Source organism: Hetaerina americana, unplaced genomic scaffold (assembly GCF_022747635.1).
Source record: "Hetaerina americana unplaced genomic scaffold, ioHetAmer1.1.p SCAF_3, whole genome shotgun sequence".
Classification (NCBI taxonomy): domain Eukaryota; kingdom Metazoa; phylum Arthropoda; class Insecta; order Odonata; family Calopterygidae; genus Hetaerina; species Hetaerina americana.
In genome coordinates, this window is record NW_027286874.1 from 46,347,261 (window position 1) to 46,369,920 (window position 22,660).

At 40.7% G+C, this 22,660-nt stretch overlaps 1 non-coding gene across 1 annotated transcript; it reads left to right on the top strand.

The window, feature by feature from the left end:
- The first annotated feature begins 21,718 nt into the window (after window positions 1-21,718).
- TRNAQ-CUG (transfer RNA glutamine (anticodon CUG)) lies at window positions 21,719-21,790 on the top strand. The gene has a single exon. It is a non-coding gene; the product is annotated as a tRNA-Gln (tRNA).
- The last annotated feature ends 870 nt before the right edge of the window (window positions 21,791-22,660 follow it).

The following is a 22,660-nucleotide window of genomic DNA, read 5'->3' on the forward strand; positions in this document are numbered from 1 at the left end:
AATCATATCCCATGTAATTAGTACGGAGCTAGTTGAAAAAGGAACACTTACTGGTGCCCCGACCCGTTTAATAAAATCTATGGTTCAGCTCATGCTCCAGCATCTTCAAAATTATCTAGGCGTCATAAAAATGGAGATAGGTCTTAAATGCAGGAAAGTGAAGGGAGCATTCAATGCTACGGAACAATAAAAAATGATCAGGGTGTGGCGAAAGATTTCGGGGCTATGGAATTAAAACTTTTGATAGCCTCTGCAGAAACCATGTTTCCCGATTTTTTAAAGAATGCTAATGGCAAGGTTTGCTAATTTACTTAAAAGCTTCAGTGCAGAAGGATTTCCACTCCTTTATTGCATTGACCGAAATCCATGTAAACTAATGAATTTATCTCAGAATGTCTAGGCATTTAAAACCTGAACTAGAAGATTGTAAAAAAATACTAAGAGATGCATTGAGATGATTTGATTGCCATATTAGGTAGAATAATACCTATCATAATATAATTTTACTTCGGGCTTTGATATATTTTACGATAGCTTTCGATGTTAATTCTCATTTCTTCGAAGCATTCGTTTTTGAGTCAAATCCGTTAGACGGTTAGAATTATTTCAAATAATATTATACTCGTAAAGTCCGCTTTGCTACATAATTTACAAATAATGGTACTTCAACACGACTACTCTTTAATCGCCACTTCCAAGTATATGTTAAATAGTGCTGAGGCATTCTCGTATCATGCCTTTGTCATTTATTTTTGTTTCTGTTTTCCATGTATATTTCATATTTATACCATCACTGACAAAGTTTTTATGACTTAAAGTTCTCTATTGGAATTTCATGTGGATAGCAATTGCGTTGTACAAGGCTTAAGACTAACCTTAATACGTAGTATAGTACAGTAATCGTACTTATACGCTGATAAGAATCAGGAAAATAGTCTGGTTTGCTTTGAAACTTAACAAGGAACTACGCTTAGTCAATGGTTCATTCTTTCGATTTATCCTTTAATAACTTATTCCACTGAGTTTTTATTACATCAAGCATAGGTTTTTGTTTTGCTTTCCCTCTTTTCAAGGTACTTAAGCGAAAATAAATAATTTTAACATTTAGATATTTCATATACACCTAAATGAAGATTTGTAGAATGATTCCAAAGCTAAATCAACATAATCCATTCAAACGTTGTCATAAAGTTGTCGCACTAACATCCTTTCCACAAGCTGATGCACTAACTCTAACTTTTTCGAAATAGCTCACAATGAGCGACGAGCCATCTCAAGAAATAAACTTTGGATCTAGGCTTGCAAACTCATATTCTCACTCTCGCTACTCCCATTATCTTGCTTTAAAAATATTTCTCAGGAATTCCATTAGAGATCTAAAACTGCCCAATAACATCTGATGCAGGTGAAGTTGAAGAATAAATAATAAGAGAAAAATGAGTGAAAAAAGCTCATTATTCCTTGAATAGGTTCCATTCAAAGGGTTTCATCATGATTGTGAAATGCATTATTTTGAAATTTCAGACGTAAGTCAGTCATTAAAAGAATTTAATTTTGAGGAGAAACAAACAGATGTGTAAAATATATTAACTGCAATGAGCCAGAAATTGTATTTTATTTAAAAATACATGGCTACTATTTCTTTTAATATATTATGCCATTTGATAAGAAAATATTTTAAGACATTTGGCCTATATCTTTTTAGTGATATATAATAAAAGGAAATTAGCATTAAACATTTAACTCAAACAGTGCATGGCAATTTTCATTGGCACCTGGTAAAACCCTCCTGCTTTGACGAACAGATAATTTATTTCCGGTCTGAATTCCAACATATGGGGTAACATTTCTCTGAAAATCACTTAATTGAATTGACGAGTTTATCCGAGAAACTAATTATTGAATTGATGTTAATGGAGTACATCGTAATTATGAAACTTTAGTATAATTCATGACAGAACTAGCATTAAAAAGGTGCCATTGGTGCAAAAAATTCATAAATTTTGTATCTTTTCCTATTGTGTAACCAATGATGAATTGTTGAAGTAAGAGTATGAGATTTTTGAACAAAATATTGGTTGATTAAAACATTTTTTCGAATAATGTATTCTAAGACAAGAATTCGATATGAACCCAAATAGGCGTATGCAATACTATTTTTTGCTGCTAATGAAAGGTCGAGAGTGCTGGTGAAATAAATATAATAATCAGCGGGTCACATTCTAAATAAAATATTTGCAATGTATTCCTGCTTCTATTTGACCTCACGCTAGTCATCTCTAACCGTATCCCAAGGAGATTCATCTGGAAGATGTTGCAACATATTAAGGAATTTCCGCTTCTTCATAAATTCTCATTACCTCACCGCTACCATTCATGTGGGCTTCTGAAGTCCTGTGTAATATCTACATTACTGAGACAATTTAATTGATAAACTTTCTTTTAGCAAAAGTAAGTTTCAACGCGATTATAATGCAACGTGTAACTTGAACCTTAAATACCGTTTATTGATGAGAATAGTGAAACGGAATAATATTTGAAAGCAAGAAGAGGAGATCAGCGAGAACGTCCTTCGATGTGATGTAAAAAGCGACACTGTCGCTTTTGACAGGGTTCGTGTTACGAGCTACACAGAAAAAAAGTTGAAAAAAATAATTCACATGTAGTGTGAGAAAACACACGAAAAACATTGGAATGAATAAATATTTTTTGTTAGCATTGAAAAAAGAGGTATACATGTACATGCTGAAACTGCATATGCAGCTTACCTTGATACTTTATCAAATCTGTCAACGAACTCTTGTACATTAATGGATATTGATAAATAAATCCTCTGAACATGACACTTCACACGTTCCCTGAAGGAGGTCAATTACTTCACTTTATGCAGACTTTTAATTAGCTCCATGAGAATTTTCAATTAATGCAAATTTAATTAATCAATCCTAAAATTTCCATGAGGTTTTCACTCAAGTTTAAGAAGAATAGGAAAAATATTTCTTGAAAACGGCTTGAATGAACAAGAAGTGTGCCTTAAATTAACTCCTGAGCGAAAAGAAGTTTCACTGAAAGATTCTTTAATTGGTGAAAGGGAACATTTGCTCCAAGTTTTTTTGGGATTCAATTAAAAAGAAATATAGCATTTTTAGCGACAATCAAACTTTAATTACTCCATGTGTTGTGGAGAGTTATGCACATTTGCAAATTCATTTCTGGTTAATACATCATTGAAAGTTATTTTAGTAAAAGAAAAGGGCGTGCATCTGGGTGCTCGTTACTTTTTATTCCGACTATAACTAGATTTCATAAAAAATTTGTTGGAATTAAATACTTATGTAACGCTTTAGCTAGTAAAAATAGTTAAAGTCTAATTGGCAGGTCGGATATGATAGTAATTTTCACTTAGTGCTGGTATTCTATCTAATACATAAGTAGCCGAAAGTCAAAAGCTAGTTCTTAAACCAAAGCCTTGCATAAGTGATTAAAAATGGTATTTTTACATAAGTTTATGAAAATATGTCTTATTTCAAAAGCAACAAAAACTAATGTATTTCCTTTGCCAGTTATCTAATTTTTAAATGTTCTTCGATTATCGTCTATCATTGCTATTATTACTATAATAGCCTTTTTAAAGAGATATTAAGTAAATAATAAATCTGACACCACAGAATAAATAACAGAGTAACATACAGAGTGTTCTACTGATTTATATGCTTTCACTGTTCATTAATTATTAACTATAAAAGAGGTGATTCTTTTAAATGTTATCTTGACAATGCATTTTAATGGAACTGGTAAGCATATTGTTTTGGGCGCGAGAGAACGATTTAGATGGATTTCAACTTCTAGGAAACTCATTTATGAGGGTTTCAGATTGTACCAAAAGGATCATTAAGTTTTATTTTTATTAGAAAGTTTCTCCGATTGTTTTCTTAAATTAGGCAATAGCATATTGAAGTGTTGAGTCACTGCGTTAAGCAACATCGCGAGAGAAAAAATAATTAAAATTAAAATGAGACACTTTGCTCAAAAACTCCGGTCTCCAAGGATTTTGTTGAACTTTTGGCGAAATCAAATTTGCAAATAAAATTCTGTTTCAGAGGCTCTTAATCGAATGCAAACACAAATCTAATCTTAAGTTTTTTACTGCATGTGTTTATTGTTACGTATTTGTCTTACCTTGTCATTGCAGATGATTTTGTCTGGAAATAAATTATCAAAATATAATTTTTCTGCTCTGTAAATTCGACACCCATCCCTAAAAATCTTCTTGTAGCATAAAAAATTGATAACTTAGGTGAAAAAGTAGCGATTGCAAGGTTACTATCCTCCAATAAAAAATATCAAATTCTGTGCTTTCTTCAACATTTAGAAAATATAATGACGCAAAAAGGTACATTTATATTGCAAATCCGGTTGTAATTTAGCTAAATTGTGGTAATATCATCTAATAAAATAAATTTCGAAAATTTTAGTGTAAAAATTAACTATTTTCCATGAATCAGAATGGGGCACTTCAGTATGCGTGTGGTGGGTCAGAACAATCTCAATAAATGTATCAATTATTATTCGTCTGTTATCGTTTAGGTACACTGTTTTAGTGGGGTAGCCCAAATGAAGATGTTGATAAACTGCTTGGAAACTTATGTTGAACTCCAGAACTGGGATAGAAATACATAGTTTAATTTCTATCTATTGAAACGTGAAAAGAGTTAGATATTTTCAAGTAAATGTATTCGACCACACTGACGTAGCCACGAAGTAAAACGTTGAATCAGGTTGTAGGTGCCCCATAAAAATGAATGGAAACATTTTACTCGATTCGAACTTTCATATAAAAAATATCGAAAACTTGGTGATAAATTTTCATTCGTGCATCGTGCTACCTTCTAAAAATAATCGGAATTATTTACGTAGCTTCAAAAAATCAAATTAACAGATAATTAAAATAGCGTCTAAGGCGGTAGAGTGGTGTACTAAATGAATCAAGCCCACTTTTTTTCAAATCCATACCTTCTTTACCTGCGGAGAAGGCAAGCAAAGCAGGCCGTGCGAGATTTTATTTAACCCGTTCAGCAAAGCAGCCCCACGTCGAGCACCGTAAGTTAAGGGAGCTAGGATTAAAACGCACACGCCACCACCGCGGGAACCGACGACCAATAGAACAGCGTATTATTATTTCACGCATAAAATGTTAATTCGTACATGCATGGGGGACGGAGTGTGGGGTCGGTGGAAAGGGGATGAGTGGGGTGAGGAGAGAAGGTCGGATGGTCACCCTCACTCCCTCCGCGGCGGCGGGGCCGGATGATGAATGTTTCAGTTTTGTGAACTCCGGGGCGGGGAAACCTCCTTTTACACGCTTGTTTTTGCATATCCCTCGTTCGTAACACCTCAACGGCGGCCAATTCCGGCCACAGCCTCGAAAACCCCTTCACGACCACCGCCTCATCTCTCGGCCACTTCTCGGCTTACGGGCGACCTCATTGGCCGCTCCTGCCCCCTACTCCCCCAAACCCACTCTAAAACCCCTCCCCACACCACTTTCCACCTCAACCCACTTGCACCCCCACCCTCTCATGTTTATCCCACCGGCCGTCGCTTGAGAGTGAGCATACCGTAATATCCCTCTCACTTCGACCACTCCTGTTACCTCCTCATCCCACGGGGCTGGTATCCCCTCCCGGCCTCCCTCACCATCTCCCCAACTTCCACGCGCGCACACACATACACACAACCACACCCAAACACACACGCAATAAAAAAGTGGAGTACAAAAAAATGCGGGAGCCTTGTTCTCCTCTCACCGTCCCCTCTGCTCCTGAGCGCTCGATCCCCCCACTCCGCCGCTCTTTATTTTGAAGCGTGGGAGCTAAAAACCGCCAATCAATTACGAAGCAAAGAGGAGGAGAGGAGGGCGGAGGCGGCGGCGGGTCGGTTGCGGAAGTGGAAGAAGAGGAGAACGGAGGCGGAGGGACTTATTGTGTGTGTGTGTATGGGAGGGGGATGGACGTGCGGATAAAGTGAGGTGAGGGAGCCTTAAAGGAGAAGAGAAGGGTGCGGGGGAGACGAGGCGGAGTGCGGGGCGGATGGAGGAGGGATCGGGTGGTGTGGCAGCGAAAGGTCAGTAGAGATTCAATTAAGGATCTCTCTCTCGCTCTCTGCCCCCCCTCTCCTTCCGCCCTCCACCCTCCTCGCCCCGTTCGCCTATCCACCACCTATCTATCCCTTTATCTGTCGTGTACCCCTCCTTTTTTCTCTCTCTCTTTCTCTCACTCAATGCTTCCTCCGCCTTTATATCGAGTGGCAATCCTCCTCCCACCTCCGTCCCCTTTCCTCCTGCTCTCCCATTCTCCCCCTCTCGCTCACTCGCCCCCACCCCGTCGTTCTTTTCACCACATCGCTCTCCTTAAATGACTCAATTTTAGCTGCTGATGATTCTTTTTCTCTGCCCGTCCCCCCCTCAACCTCCCACATACGCCCGCCTCAACCCCCCCCCCCCACGTCCTCTCTTTCTCTTGATCTCCTCGCTCGGGCCCTTCACCCCCCTCTGACTCCCTCTTAACGCCCCTATCTGTCCCCCGTTGTATTCCCCCCTTTTCGCTCCTCCCCGACCACCGCCACCCCTTTCTTATCCCTTTCTCAGCAGCGTTTCCCTCCTCTCCCACCAACTCTCCTCATTCCCCCCACTCTTGCCCCATTTACCACGAGGCGAGCCTTAATCCCTATCTCGACTCGCGTTGCTGCCGATCCCTACCCTCGTCCCACAGAGGATCCCACCCTCTTCTCGACCCCCCCATCCCGCCCCCGCCTCGCGACGCACGCCTCCCTTCCGACACAATCCACTTTCTCCTCCCGGATACGCCCCGGGGCAGAGGTTTTCCTCCCTCCACCTTCCTCACTCCCTCACCATTTTACTTTTCTCTCTCCGCTCCTGTTTTGTTCACCCACCGTCCAGCACTTCCGTTCTCTCTCCTTCCCTATCCCCTCCCCTCAACTCACTGCTCCCTCCCTTGCTCTCTCTTCCGAGAAAGGATTCGATGGACTCTTTCCCAGACACGTTTATTTGAATTAAATGTTTACCCCTTCGCGAGATCCCCGACATCTGTTTATATTTTGGGGCTCCGCCATATGATTAAATAGAGATTTTGGTTCTGAATCACTCTGTACACACGGAAGGATGCATGCAGTTTAGCACGGCGATAGTTTTGTTGGATTTTCAATAATAAAAGAGCCTCTCAATTTGGGCGTTTACGTGATTGAGGTAATTTTAATTATAGAGGGATGAACAAGGGATTCAAGCACCTAAATATTCTGGGTGATATAGCGGCTGTAATTCATAATGAATGGAGTGTCGAAAAAATGCATGCATAATTGACGAAATGCCATCGACTAATTATTTGGATTATTTAAACCGTTAATTCAATTTAGAATACATTTTTTGCGTAGTGTCATTGCACATTTCAATTGGATTAATAAAGTAACAACGCTATAAATAAGCATTTGAGCTGCGCGAATAACAGTCAGTGTTTTTGCCGCATGATTTGAAGTCTAATACAATCAGCAGAGATGGTAGTGTGCGTGTGCATCCGTGCACTAGCACACTGACCACCGGCTATAAAATTTTACATTGCGTGCATCATGTTCCTTCATTGGCTACAGTAGCCAAACTATGACAGGGGTAATCTGACGCGAGATACTCTCAGCAGCCAGAATGAAAAAATGAGTAATATACAGTATGTTGGTACCGAGTTATTTGGGAAAGCATCACAACCTTGCTACGTATCAATATTATTTCAAATGCTAAGAAAAAAGAACAAACTGGGGATACACATCTCCCTTGCATTCATCTCAGACTGTGACTTTTCCACGTCAAAAATGGAGTAGCTCATTAAATTCTGTAATTTTTAAATACTAAGACTCACTGGATTAAAGAGCCATTTAGTTAAATATTATTCTTTTTTATCTTGTTTCCCAAAGTATATCAGGTGAATGGTACATCAGATGGATAAAAAATATTGAAATGCAAAGAAGATAAAAGAATTCTCCTTGCAATCCTTGTTAAAAAGATTGTCAGTGCCCTTTACCAAAGAAGACTGTTTCGAAAGAAATACAAAAGTATATATTTTAAAATCTAATTAGCGTAAAAATAAATGTTCAGCAATCAAAACAACAAAGTAGGATTATGCATTAAGCGTATTTGATTAACAGGATTATAATGAATTTTACTGCCTAAGAGCGATTATTTAATTTTACTTTAGTTATTTGTATGACATTAATAATATGATGTGCTAAGAACTTAGTTTTTAATTCGAAGTCAACTCAAATGCACTTTCGTATTATGAACTCTAATAACATTTTATAAAATTTTGAAATAAACGTAAAAACAGCATGATTGTTATGAGATACTCAAAATTTAATATAAATTATTGATTTCACATGATAAATTATTCAGGTAATGGCTGAAGGCCTCGGTCATTGGTCTACATTTTCATATGTGAGTTTCCTATTTGTTAGGTTGCTAATGTTTATAAAATAAGGTTATTCATTGGCGCACGATTTCATGGTCATATTGGAAAAATATTATTCAAATAAATTCTTGTCACATTTTTGTAGCAAGTGTCAAATTGTTACAATGCAAGAGAATGCATTTTATAATAATGATAGGACACTTGTGTTACGTCACAAAGGAACATTAGAATTAAATTTTAAATATTTACAGTTAATATCGAGGAGCCAAGTACTTCGGGTTAATTATTTTGAATATCGTTATCAGCTGATACTCATGGATATAATTGTCATTTTATATTAGTAGGGACGATATTTTGAAATAATTTGTCATTTGTTTTTTCAAATAAAATGTTTTTTGAATACGCATCTCTCTTAGAAACGGTGGGGACTGAAAAAGTAAACAAATAATATTGTCAGATTTAGGTACATTGAAAATTTCTCCAATAGAATTCTTAAAGTATTTAGTGAAGTTCTTACTCAATTTTTTTCCAAATATTAGTTATTATCGAAAAGATTTGTGATATATTTCTCTTCCTCTGGTACAAATCCCATTTAAATTATCTGGAGACTTAAATGCCCAAATGTTAGCAGATCTAATATCCAAATGTCATGAAATGATACAATGAACAGATGGTTACAAAACAAATGATTATCAATATAAATAAATGGTTTCTTTCTTCGAGAATAACATTCAGATTAGCAAACTGTTGTTCAAACTACCATTGAAGTTCATTTTCATTAGAATGTGAGGAATACGATGTATCAGAAAAATAAAACTCATGCATCAAACCATGAAAAATGCCGAAAAAGCACCCATAATGAGATATGAATGATTCCTTTATCGATGAGTGATATCGGAAACTTTTCAGGAATTTTATCCTTGTAAACCATGAGCTCGATTCATTATTTTCTTCGAATGTTGTTTTATTCAAGTTGGTCGACCCGGTGTGTACATATCCTGCCAAATGTATTACAACGCCCCGGTAATTTTATATGCCGAGTAACGTGCGCTCTTAACTCATGCAACCATGAATGTACGATCGAAAACTAGAGCAATTGCATTCCAAAGAACCTGAAAACGCAAAGGGTATACATACATACTCTCTTACTCCGCACTAACCTCGATCTTCTTCTCCTACCTATGTACATCCTCTGTCTTTCTCTATCTCTCTCTTTCATCCCAGTCCAGCTCTTCCCTCCACTTTCATTCGCCGCCAACGTCCTCCACTTCAAACCACCTGCCCCCTTTCCCCACCCACTAATCCAATCCATTCCCACGGCTGCGATTAAATCCTTCATCCGAGGAGACGGCTGGGCCTTCGGCTAGTGGTTAGATATAACGTCTCCGCCGAGATTTTCTCATGCTCTCTCTGCACAAGACAACGCCTTCTCAGCAGGCAACACCGGACAGGTTCAAGGTAAAGTGTCCTCTGCGGGAATACGGGCGGCGGAGGGAATGGATGAAGGATTGAGGCAGGGATGGAGAGAGATAGAGAAGAAGATAAAGATAGAAAGGGAGAAAGAGGGACGCTGGATGGAGATTGGAAGGGATGGAGGTAGATATGCTCGGTCCTCCCCTTTTAAAGGTCACAATATCCACCTCCCGTTTTCTTCCGCAAGGAGTCCCTACCTCTCTCTCCTCTTCTCCCTTCTCCAACCCCTAAAAGGACCGATAGCCTTAATGCTCTTCTCCCCTTCCTCCTCCCCGCTCTACGGAGAGAGCCTAGTAGAACTCCGGCCATTACTCAGCCTATTTCCCCTGATTTCCTCCCATGGGCAGACTCAATCTCGCCGTCCTTGCCGTCCGCCCTGGCCTCATCCTTCCTGTCCTCCGACCACCACCCCTTCTCCCTTTACTCCCGCTTCCACCCTTGAGCTTCCGAGTTAATGGCCTGAGAGAGAGAGAGAGAGGGGAACAGAGAAGGAGGGGAGGAAAGAAGGTGGTTGGAAGAAAAAGAGAACAGGGAGATGCCGGAGGAAAGAAAGCGGTGTGGACGAAGAGGAGTTGAAGAGCAATGTGGTGGACTGTGGTGGGTTCCATAAGGGGAAGAAGGGGAGTGATGAGAATTCACATAGGGAGAGGTATAAGGGAGAGGAGAGGATAGATGGCGAGGATTGGATGGGGGATATGTTATTAAGGCATGTGCATCAACGTTCATCCTTGGTGATCAGCCAAATTGGCAAAAACACTTAAGTTGATAATGTTAAGGATGGGATGAAATCACTTAAACGGGAATGGAAAATATTGAGAGATATAATTTATGTCTACGGGCAAAATTCAATAGTGAATTTGAAAGACCCTTTATAATGCCTACAAATGTCTTCGCCTTTTGATTTTTATATTAACAACCGTGTATATAATTTTCATTTTTTGGGGTTTTGGGGCTGACAGGAAAAATTAGCCATGCAATGACATTGATATTGGTGATATTCTCTCAGATAAAAATGAAATGTTTAAAATAACAGCGACTTCGACAGCGAAAAGCGACCTTCGTTCAGATGCTATGGAACTCCTTTTGTAATCGGTAAGGATGGAAAAAAATTTGGATTACCAAAACAATTTTACCCAAAGACTCACGATAGAAAGACAATTTTGCCCGAAGGCTCACGAAGCATCTTTGAAAGATGCTTCAGAGTTGAGAGTATTGGCTGCAACGAAATGGGTAAACATGTAATTGGGAACTACAGAAAGAGAGAGAGAAAACATATACATAAGAACAAAGAGGAAGAACACCAACTGGCGACTGCGTTCTTTAATTCTGGGAAAATATTGCCAATTTTCAATCTTCCTTTCATACTTCTCCGAATAATGCAAGGATGGTAAGTGGAATACACTGGAATTCCCCTGCTACTTAATAAAATAAATCTTGTGTTAGATACTAGTAAATTGTAACCGCGTGTGCTGAATTCCAACGACGTGAAGTACAAAGGTTACCTAGTTTTCTAAAGAACACGGCTTCTGCCGTTCGCATTTCTGGGAAACAGTGATGCATCGGATGCGATATTGAAATTTCCTCTCCAAAAATGTATGACAAACGAATATATACAGTTTGCATAGGTGGAGTGTATTCAAAATACACGGCAGATAGCTTTTCATATTACTCTGTGCACGTTCATTTAATACCTACTTATCGTTGAGATCCTCGAAAGCAAGGACATATAGGAATTAATACCACGGTTATTGATTTCGAGGAACATGTTATAACCACTATGAAAATCTGCTTCGTTTTGAAGAAATGTCTGTTCATTTACCGTTGTGTAGTATTGATTAAATCTTCTCGTGTTTATTTCCGGATTAGGTCCTCCATCTCCTTTGAATCGCTCATTGTCTTCAGGGCAATGTCGCCTCCCCATGTCTACTCTCTGCAATTTGTTTAATGTCGCCCATTTATAATAGCGGGTAAAAATATATAAATATGTGAAAATGCGAGCACAAGGGGAAGTTTAGAAGCAGAAAAATAGGACAGAATGAATGGGACTGAGGGAGAAATGTTTATGGAGCAGGTAGAATAAGGGTACTTAAAAATCAAACACGGATAAAAATGGAGTTCAATCGTGTTCATGTAAAATTAAGAGAAACATAAATTAGTTCAACTTTGGCTGAAAAAGATGTGGCTGGAGTAAAATTAAAGGTCAGTCAGAATCTTTTAATATAAACGAGAATATTTCATGAGGTTACATGACCTAGCCTCCACATTGTTAGTGCATGGGCGAATAAATAACTCAGACATGCAAGTATAATAAACCACCATGAATCATGTTTCGTAGTTTGCTTAAATTTTCTACCAGTTTTAAATCAATGGTATTGGGTAGTGAGTTCTTGGGATGCACAAAAGTTTGTGGGAAAAAACTATTCAATTTAACCATTCACATGCATGCAATATGAATAAAAAATACTGATTCATCCGGAACCTTAAAAGGCACATTTTTACGTTCTGAAGAAGCTTGAGGACTTACCTGAGGAGTTAAAATAATTAAGTAACGTGCTGGGAAAGAAGATGGATAAACCAAAGAGGTAAATTAAAAATAAAATTCAATGCCGAAAAATCGTGGTGCAGGACGAGAGAAATATGATTCCAAATCTTACCCGGAAAACATTAATGACCATTTTTTAGAATGAAAACGGCATAAAAGACTGAATTTATGACACTGCTAAAACGGTCATTCGTTGATGTGCCCGGATTGAATTACCTCATTGAGACAACGAACGCATAGAGGAAAAGTACGTGGGTATCCTCTTCAAGTAGTGTTCACGGGGCAGAATCGATCGGTAAGCAGTGGTCGCTTCAGCTAGACGAACGTGCGGGGAAAAAAGGGCTCAGCCGTCCCATGGGGGAAATGGGAGAGGGAAGTATAATATTTTGGAGAAGGTAATTTTCTGACCGCTCCACCTTCTCCTCGGGGGCAGGGGAGGGGGGGATTGGGACGACAGAAAGAAGTTAGGACGAGATAAAAAAAACAAGGAGGGAACGAACTGTTCGAAGGGAGAGTGGGTGAGGAAATGGGGAGTGGGAGAGGTGGGGGGTGAGTGCTGGGGTGGTGGTGTCATGGGGGTGGTGGTGGAGGGGGAAAGGAAGAAGAGGCCGCCTCACAAGGAGATCCCACTGTGAGTGAGTCCCACTCCTCGCACCGGGCAGAGGAGGGGAGTGATAGAGGGATTCCAGGCGCTAATCACATCCCTTTCCACCCCCTCCCGCCCCATTCCCTCTGCTACCACACACTCTCCTCCCTCCTCCTCTCTATTCGCCGCTACCATTCACTACCGTCCCCCCCGTTAACCCCACCCCTATCTCCCTCCTATATTCTTCTCCTCTCTTCCGCTCTCTCGCTAGTACTGGAGCTAAACCGCACATCCCTCTTCCGGCTCTCGGGAAGACACACTCCACTCCCCCCCCCCCTCTCTCTCTCCACCTTCCAAAACTCCCCCTTTCCCTACCACCCTCCCACACACACTTGTGGTAGTATACACTCTCGAGTACACATGAAGTGCGCACGCGGGGGCGCGCGCTCCCTTCCTTATCCTTGCAAAATATCCGACGCACGCGTGTGTTTCTCCGCATCCGACTGCTTCCGTCCCGACTCACACACACACACACTTGGAGGGCACGTCATATCCAATCTCGTTCGCTTCCTCATTCCACTGTTTTCCTCCGTCTCCCTCCCCCCCCCCCCAACCCGGTCGCCATCCACTTCGATGTTGAATTCATGATTAGGTCGAACATCAGAGTCACGATCTTTTGCTTTATTTTTTTCACTCCCCCTCTCCCTCCTCCGACAACTCACCTACGCCCCACCCCTTCTCCCGATCCACGGCTGGCCCTATGGGATGGGTGAGTGAGTTGGGGGGAGACAAGGGAATATGCAGGGTTACGCAGGAGAGAAGGGATGTGGCGTGCATTTTTAATAGAAACTCTGTGGACTGTTGAGAGGGAAGATAATTATATAAGTCCACGGCTCGTTTCATTAACCGCAGTCATGCGCGTTAATTAATTCTCGGGAGGGTATTAGGCCTCTAATGGCGAGCTCACTTTCTTTTGGAGTATTCGACCAAGAAATCCTCGTTCCATGTACATATACTAGAAGGGAAGTAAAGAATGGTAATTCAGCGTGGAGCCATTGCAGTGAAAGTAATTTTAGCTATGGACACTCATGAATTTATGGAAATGATTGAAATTATTATCTGATAATAATTAGTATTACCTTCAGGCGGAATATTTCCATTGTAAATTATCCATTTAAATGGTATTATTTAATAAGAGATTATAATTGGTGACATAAAATAATCCATTTCTCTATTAGAGTAAAGTAATGCATTGTAGATATTCACCAGAAATCGTATTGCCTAAATGTAGTGAATTGAGGTATCATTTGAAGAAGCTTAAGAGAAAAAAGTTACCACAAGGGTTTCTCGCTTTCCTCAACGTCTTCTTAACTTCAAAGCCTACGTAATAGGGTGCCCTTAACGTAACTCTTCTTCAAATACCTTCCTTTGTCAGGGATTCCCTAGGACTCAGGACGAATTATTACTTGAGCCATATAGAGAGTTGGCGAGCTTCCCAGAGAATGATTAGGCGAAGTAAGAAGATAAGCATTAATATTCGAAATAAATGTAAGAGGACAACGATATTTTCTGATTAAATAGTAAATTAAAATACTTTCAATTAATTACCTTCTGAGTGCTGAAGCTTACAGATTCTATATTCTAAATCAGATTCCTATAATGCGAATAGTTTTTCGGTCTCCATATCTAAATAAAATTCTCAATACACATTCATATTAAAATTAAAAGCCAATCGGTCCCTTATGCTATTTTAATACCCTTGACAGCCCAAGTATCTTGAAAGGTATCTTCAAGGTTTAGAAGCACTGCAATTAATCTATTAATAACCATTAAAGGATATAAAATTACAATTACTTGCACATGGATTGTTTCAACTTTTAAGAGAAACAGTCGAAGAGTCACTAGCAGGTCATATCATCTATTAAGCTGAATTTTACGCGGTAAAGACTACAAGCCGCCAGTTTGATTTCATTCACATTCTCTCGATTAAATCTTAAGACTACATTCTCGCTCATATTTGGCACTGTGTGACGATAAAATTAGTTAACTGAATGCTGTGATTTCGGGATTCATTCAGCCTTGCAGATATTGAGGCTGATCTCTGACCGTAAATGCTAAATACAAAACAGGTTTTCCTATTTAGTGTCCATGGAATGATGAAAGCTAATGAAATGACGAAAATTTTCCCTGAAATCTGAACTCCAGCGCTGGAAATAGGTCGAGTTCTCACGAGCAATTCACGTAATGTGGCGCATCTAAAGATTTCAGAGGAATGTTAAAGCAATGGATTCCTTCGAACTTGCTTATTATTGCATATTTTTTATGAAATTTAATGAATCGGTGCGAATCATCAAACGACGTCTTTAATGAGTGATAGGCCTCCTATTAAAATTACTCACTTAATGAAGCACAAATACAAGAAACGAAAAACACGACTTTCGGAAAAAACAGGGAAATTTAGCACATGGACTATTACCTAGGAAAATAATGTGAGAAGTCATAACTGATGAAGTCTGTTTTTTAAGAAAAATAATTCGAAATAATGATAAGTGGGCAGGCGGAATTCCCGTATGGTAGCAGTGCTAAAGACCGATTCTTATTCAGCGAATAATTTTGTATCGTATCGAGCCGCATACACGAAGAGGCGGGGACCGATCGCTCACTCAGGAGCCGGCGGCATGCCTTACAGTCCACATTCTCGGGGGACACACCTATATCAGGGTCTGTAAACGGCGGTTAGGATTTTCTATGATTAGAACTGTTGCCACCAGCAGGCTGAAAAGACGTGAAAAATGGGTGGGGTCAAGGAGCCATTGGGATAAGGTTAAATGGGGCAATTGGGTTGGTAGAAGAATTGATCGAATTGGCTTGTGGAGAGAAAAGGAGATGAAATGGGTAGAGGGGAAGGGGATCGGGGGAATGAGCATGGGGGAGGGGGTCGATGGTGGAGGGATGTAGGTAGGGGAGAGTAGGGGAGGTTTCCATACGACAAATGAATCACGAAACGAGAAAGTGGAAATCGAAGGTGGGAGCTGGGATTTATGGGAGATAGGGGTATTGAGGACCAAGAGGGAGGGAGGATTTTGCGAAAGGCGAAGAAAAGCTAAAGGGGGGGAGGGATTAGAGATTAAGTGGCTAAAGGCAGAAAAGGAGGGACATTTCCTAAATGGGAAAGGAAATAAGGCGAAAAGGCTGCAGGAAATTAAAAGCGTCCCGTGGAACATACCCATGCCACATCAACGACTTCAGTGCCAATGCAATAATTATGACCGAGCGGATTCTCAGCAAATCATAAATTTGAAGTCAGTTTCCAGCTACAAATCATCACGAAGATTCTATTGGTGTTACTATCGGTAGGTCATGAGAAAGTCTCGAATCAAAAATGTACGGCAATTCATTATAGAGAATTTATTTGCTCATAACGATGCATTTAGGGTATTTTTGATTTCTACATGGTGAAATTCGACATCAAAATCGATTATTTTAAAGTTTTAAGGAGGAAAATATGTAAAATTTAAAGAAAATTAATATTTATTTCATGGCCACTGGATGCCTGGAGTTACATGCTACGGGTATTCTGATTGAAAAATACCAGTTGGAAGTTAAATTTGTTACAGGTGAAATAATTTTGAAAACCCATAGGAAGTGAATTTGGAGACAATTCTCAAAGAGTAAATGTTTAGATGGATGTGAATTGAGAAATATTGCTATTAGAAATCAAAACGGAAGTTTAGAGATAGCCTTCCACTTAAATGTTAGAACTTCTTTCGCTGTTATCATAAGTTTTATTCTCAGGTCTTAGCCTTTTAACTTTGCATTGCTATTTTATCCGATAGTCGAAAGAAAGAGGATGTGTCGTTCTCACCTGACATATTTATATCAGAAGTTTAAGCCCTAATATTTCTGTTGATGGTTTGCCGTTATCAAAGAATGCCGTTGGTTACAATTCATCTGGATTATACGGATATTTGGCTTCGCTAAGAGAGATAACCGGCGAATATGGTAAAATCTTTTGGAATAGAAGCCAAGAGGTATTATGGTGAATTAGTGAGACAGACAAGTGTCGAAGGAGAGATGCAAGAAAGGAGTGACATTTTCCGTCTTCGAACAGGCAATTCAGGGTAAATCCAGTGTATGAAGCAAACGACAGATAACTTCTCCCTCAAAATTCATTCTCATTTTGATAGAAGCGTTATATTTAAGCCCTGAAATACGGGCCAATTAAGGCCCGTATATTTAGAACGCTTTGATTTAGATGAAAAACATTCCAAAAGACGTATTGCGTTTGATACCCACACACCGAAATATGTATGTATAATGATTACAAGAAATTTTATTTTTGTAATAATGTCACCATATCTTTTACATTTTCATGGAATTGCAAAGGAAGATCGATTCCGAAAAATTCAAATTAAAGTTGAGGGAACGTAAACTAGAGCAGATAGAGTAGTTCACCTATTTTGTAACGGAGGACAGAGTAGTAAAGATATACGAAAGAAAAATTGCAATACGCAATGAAGTATTTACAAAGAGGTGGAAGCTGGTGACATTCAATTAAGATGTAAAGAGTAAAATATGTAAAGACTGTAGTAAAAATATGAAGAAAAGATAAGTGAAAACTTTGATTTAGAGATTAGTTTTGAGTGACTCGGAAACTTTGTCTTCGTGGCAAGTGGATAAGCGCAGATGGGTGACTTTTGAGATGAGGGAGGGGAGAAAAAAGGAGTAGATAAAATGGACGGAAAGGAAAACAGACGGAGATCAATCATAGGCATAATATGCGAGAAGAGAGACGACTGTTGGTTGAAACTCGAAGAAAGCAGAATAAGTGACAGGCAGAACGTACTGAGAGGCAAGGGGATGGTGAAAACTGTGACAGAGGGGAGTATTCTGAAAGAGAGATATAGAGTTAGGAAAAAGTAGGAATTTTAGATGACATTAAGGAAAATAGGAAATGATGAAGTGCTAAAGAATGATTTATTGTAAAATATAGCATAGGGTTTAAGGATATTTTGCTGTATAAGTAAGAGCCTAGGACTGCAGTAATGTGTACCGCGAAGAACCATAAAAATTCCACCCTAACCCAGTTGAATACTGCTTGTTATCGATCACGACTACTCTGGTTAGTGGTTCTTATGGTAAGAATTGTTACCTTTGGTACCAGTGTAAATGTTGCTGACCGTATGCTCACTGAGTAGTGAGTATTTGGTATTGGGTAGAAGTCGTAATACCAGAGCATCCGTTTATTAACCACCAGGCCATTGAATCGGGCATCCAGGTATCGGGCACTTGATGAATATCCTTAAAAACCCATTTCCCACGTTTTACAGGTTTCACTCACAGTGTAGTAGTATCAGGCTATCCAGACATTGGCCAAGCGTGGAATTGGTGAGAGAGGAGAGGAAGATTTAGGAAGTGATTGAGCCAGAACAACACTCTCCACCATTGGACTACTGTTTGTGCGGCAAATATGAATTTCGAATGTGAAATGAAGATGAAGAGCAAATGTGTACGCTAGTATTTATTTAGTTTATTCCCTAGTATTTCATTTATAGGATACTTATTGCAATTGTAACTAATATCCTTCAATTTATGATTTTCACCAAAGAGAAATAGCCATACTGCGTGTAACATGTCCATGATATGAAATGATTCCTATATAATCATATGTAATTTGACCTAAAAACAGAATAATGAACTGTGAAAACCATTATTCTCTTCAATTACAATTAATGTTGCAAACATTGAGGATGTTACAAGGATGACATTTTACAAGGATGTTCATTCTCTGCCTGGCCTCTGCCGAGAACAGACGTGCTCGAGCTCGCTCCCTAGAACCGGTTCGACCCTACCTGAGACTACCTGCGTGCCTGCTGATACTTCTGTACCTCTGTGTTTGTTCTTCCCTAGTGAAGTGTAGTTTAGTGTTAGCTTTAATTTTGTGAAGTAGTTAAGTTTATTTAGTTTTTGTGTTGCTTGTTATTAGTTTTTAATAGTTTGGTGGTATTCCTAGTGGGTACTCGTAGTGGCTTGCGGTGGTTTTTGTCCGTCGAATCTAATTGGTTATCGGTGAGTGCTTTATTTTCTTTACCATCTTTTTTCTTTCCTTTCTTTACTATCTTCCAAAGCGTAACTTATTGATTGAGGTAAATTTAACTAACCCCTCTTAGAATTTTAGCGTAGCGTATACAAGTTAGCTTTTGTTGGGAACTCGTTTGTTATTTAAGATGGCTTCATCTAGGTCCCCTGTTGCCATGCTCGAAGGCACTGGCGAATGCGCGGCTTTAAGGGCCCGTATTGTCATGCTGGAGAGAATGGTGCGGGAGCTTCGATCGGAGATCGCTGGCCGGAGGACTCCCCTCAGGAGAGATGGTGCTCGGGGTGGGAATACGAAAACCCGCCACGCCCATATGGGTGCACGGATTCGTCCGAATGCAACACGTGGCTGGGCGATTAGAGACCTACCCCGTGTCCCATCTCCCAACGAGGGAGTGTCTCACGTCCGTAGGTCGGACGATTGGAGGGTCGTCTCTCGGGGCAAGGGAAAGGTAACGCTGCGGCGTGGATTGGACTCTGCGGAGGCAGATACCATCCCCGTCTCCAACAGGTACCAGGTGCTGTCGGATGACAGCACCACCGTACCTGCAGCCCCTATCCCTACTCCGAGGGCACTGCCTAGGGTAAGACGTCAGGGAACGGGAAGGGAGGGAGTTGTAGTAATAGGTAGCTCGAATGTCCGTCGTGTAATGGTCCCATTGAGGGAAAGGGCGCGCCGCGTAGGCGCCGATCAACGGGTGACCGCCTGGTGTATACCAGGCGGAGGAGTCCCTCAGGTGACGAAGGCAATCGAGGCGGCGGTCAAAGGCACGAAGTGCTCTAGGCTGCAGGTCGTGGCCCATGTGGGCACCAACGACGTCACGGACCGTGGATCCGAGGAGGTCCTCCGTTCCCTTAGGGAACTGAGCTCCGAGGTGAAGCGCGTCCAGGGCGTCGAGGGGGTTCGGCTGGGACTAACGGTCTGCAGCATCGTTCCGAGGGAGGATCGCGGGTCTCTGGTTTGGAGCCGAGTGGAAGGCATAAACCAGAGACTATCGAGATTCTGCTCGGACATAGGAGCCTCCTTCGTCGACCTGAGACCAACCCTCCGATCTTGCAGGACTCCCCTTAACCGATCTGGGGTCCATTACACGGCGGAAGCGGCGAGTAAGGTAGCGGATAGGATACTCGACCACTGTAGGCCTTTTTTAGGATAGAGGGCAGGTCACTTAGTGGGTCAGTAACATCTGGGGATAGCGCGTATAATATTATTTATAAAAATATAAAAGTCACCGACAACACTGACATTGATTTAGAAAGACAAGTGACATGCACTTCCCCACAAAGGCGTCCTAAAATACAGTCAGGCACTAATAAGGACGTTATTCAACATCAAAATAATTTAACTATACTTGTTATAAATTGCAGAAGCCTCATGAACAAATCAGCGGATCTAGAACACTTAATCCAAACTCATTCCGCTGATATAGTATTAGGCACAGAGAGTTGGCTGTGCAATGACATAAACGACCAAGAAATTTTCCCAATAGATTTCAAAGTTTACCGACACGATAGAGATACAAGACCCGGAGGAGGGGTTTTCGTGGCAGTTAAAAGTCATCTACATCTACATCTACATAATACCCCGCAAGCCGCCGCAAGGGCGTGTGGCGGGGGGTGTTAGGTCACCAACCGTAAAAACGAAAAATACCACATGCAAAAAACAACACGGAAAATTACACCCCAGCAGCGCACACACTCATGCAAAACTCCCTCCATCCAATACTCATGCAAACACATACACCGCCAAACAACAAAAAACTGCACCCCAGGATACAGCACGAAAGCCATCCTAAAACACGCAAGCCAGGACACAACAAGCAAGAATGTGAAACATTTTTCACTTTGTCATTTTGAAAGCAGACAAGTTTCATTTGAAAATAATAACACAGAAAGTGTTTGGTGCACCTTAATACGGACCAATCAACCCAACATAAATTTATGCTCTTTCTACAGACCTCCAGACTCAGATTTGAAAACACTTCACACCCTCAACGATCAAATTTACAATTTTACACGTAAATATAATAACAGCATAAACATAATTGGTGGCGACTTTAATCTCCCTGGTATAGATTGGGACAACAATATCGTTAAATCTGGGACCCGCGATCGCGAATCTTGCAATTCCATGATAAAATTGGTTCAAAGAAACTCCCTCCATCAAGCAGTACGCATGCCCACCCGTGGAAAGAACATATTGGATCTATTTCTTACCAACACGCCTGAACGTATTATTAGTGTATCAACTGATGAGGGCTTGAGTGACCATAAAGCAATTAATGTCCACTTGGACATAGAAATAAAAAAGATCATTAAACCAAAAAGAAAAATTTATAATTACCATAAAGCAGACTTTGAATCTTTTGCCAATCAATTAAACTCTTCACTACCCGAGTTCAAAACCCACTTAAGTCATGTCAACGTGGAAGAAACTTGGACAGAATTTGTCAATATCATGCAAAAAGGAATCGTAGATTTCATACCTATAAAATACGTTAAAGCAAATCGCGACCCCAGGTGGTACAATAAAGCAAGCAAGCTAAGCAAGGTTCCATGGTGTAATGGTTAGCACTCTGGACTCTGAATCCAGCGATCCGAGTTCAAATCTCGGTGGGACCTACAATTTTTCATTCTCTCTCTAGCCCTCAACCTGAGCGGACCTGCCTACTGAGCGCTCCTGGTAACCGGTTTGACCCACCAGAGACTACCTGCCTGCCACCTCGATTCTTGGTGCTTTTGGTTTTAGTGAAGTGCAGTGTAGTGCCAACGTATACGTTGCTTCGTTTATATAGTTTTCGTTTTGTGTGTGGTTTGTTAACCTGTGTGTGGTAGTAGTAATTTATTTAGTGGATTGTGGTGGTTTTTGTCCTTCGACTCTGATTGGTGACCGGTGAGTGCTTTCCTTTTTCTTTCTTTTGGTCCTCTGAAAACAAGACCTTACTCAAGCATCGTTTTTTCCACTTAGGCTTCATATTCAATTCCAAATCGTAACTTATTGTTTGAGCTAAAGTTAGCTAACCCCTTCTAGAAATTTTAGCATAGTGTATACAGGTTAGCTTTTGTTGGGAACTTGGTAATTAAATTAGGATGGCTTCATCCAGGTCCCCTGTTGCTATGCTCGAAGGCACTGGCGAATGCGCGGCTTTAAGGGCCCGTATCGTCATGCTGGAGAGAATGGTGCGGGAGCTTCGATCGGAGATCGCCGGCCGGAGGGCTCCCCTCGGGAGAGATGGTGCTCAGGGTAGGAATTCGAAAACCCGCCACGCCCATAGGGGTGCACGGATTCGTCCGAATGCAACACGTGGCTGGGCGATTAGAGACCTACCCCGTGTCCCATCTCTCAACGAGGGAGTGTCCCACGTCCGTAGGTCGGACGATTGGAGGGTCGTCTCTCGGGGCAAGGGGAAGGTAACGCTGCGGCGAGGATTGGACTCTGCGGAGGCAGATACCATCCCCGTCTCCAACAGGTACCAGGTGCTGTCGGATGAC